Below are 1396 nucleotides of genomic sequence, written 5' to 3' on the forward strand. Positions count from 1 at the left end.
ATATTAGCCTTCCGTTGAGACTTTCTCAACTTTCACATTCAGCTTGGCACACAAGTGGCCCGTGCTAACTCTTAACAAGGTGACAAGAGCGCCGTCCTGAGGTGACATTTCCCTCCACACGTGGCGCCTTAACAAATAAACCTTCACATTTATATTGGAGAGACGCCATCACCCTCCCCCTCGATCGGTGACTCAAAACAACCCGCGTTGTGTTTATGAGAATGTGTTTACGGCTGGTGTTTGCAGCCATCGGAGCAGCGTGATTACGCTTGTTGTTTATTTATTTGTTTGTTTGTTTGTAAAAAGAAGGAAAAAAGGGGCCTGAATACCACCAGAGTAACGAGGCAAAGGCTGATTAGACTTAAAGGCAAAGTAGATGGAGAGATCAAAATCACACTGGGTTGAGGGAGAAAGAGGGAGAGAGGGAGGGCGAGAGAGAGGAAGAGAGAGAGGGAGATGAGGCATAGAGATATGATGTAGGAGAGGGGTGAGTGGCGGTGTGGTGATGGTGATGGGGGGTGAAAACTGTTTCAAATCTTCTCATCTACAAAGGTTATTTTTTGAATCGAACGTCTTTCACCATGAAACCGCATGTTTTTCCTTGAATAGGAATATGCATAGCCACAAACAGAGAGCATATGGATGTATTTATGGCACAACTGTGTTCTTGCAGTCTTGACTGTGCAATGCTGAGCCTCTAATAAAATAATAACAAAACAAATCCTGCTTCTCCCACATTTTCAAAGAGGAATTTTAACTCTGCGAGAACAGAATCAGAACGCGTATTAAAGGTAAGCGATAGTACAATTTGTCACAATTCCACTTGCAAATCTTCGCTCGCAGAGTTGCAGGATTGCACGTGTGCTTTTTGTGAGGGTGAGACTTAAGTTTGAGCTGAATTGGGTCTCCGTGTGGGCCAGAATCACTTGACGCTAGTCAAAGTTAAAGAGTTCAGGATTGACGTCTCGACAAAGAATTTGATTTTGTGAGAGCAGCTCCGGTGCTGTGGCTTCAGCCATTAATCATCCATCTCTGGAGGACGGCGACTTCAGTGCAGCAYGCCGGCCCTCTCTGTGTTGCCACAACCGAATGAGAGCCAAACCCAGCGTTCTTGAACAATAGATGCCCTGACGTGACACCATTTTAGTAGAGAGCTGCCTCTGTGAATGCGTGTGTGTGTGTGTGTGGGTGTGTGCGTGTGTGTGTGTGTGTGTGTGCATGTGTGTGTGCGCACGTTTGTGTGTTTGTGGAGGCAAGACAGATTCTTGAAAGTACAGTGACACCTAAAGGCCTAATCCTACAGGCCCTCTGCCTCCTCCTCTCTGTCTCTGCTGCATTTGAGTCAAGGACATGTTGAAATTTGGAGAAAAACTGATGACTTCTTACTTTTCGCTGC

Source organism: Poecilia reticulata, linkage group LG4 (genome assembly GCF_000633615.1).
Source record: "Poecilia reticulata strain Guanapo linkage group LG4, Guppy_female_1.0+MT, whole genome shotgun sequence".
In the NCBI taxonomy this organism is placed as follows: domain Eukaryota; kingdom Metazoa; phylum Chordata; class Actinopteri; order Cyprinodontiformes; family Poeciliidae; genus Poecilia; species Poecilia reticulata.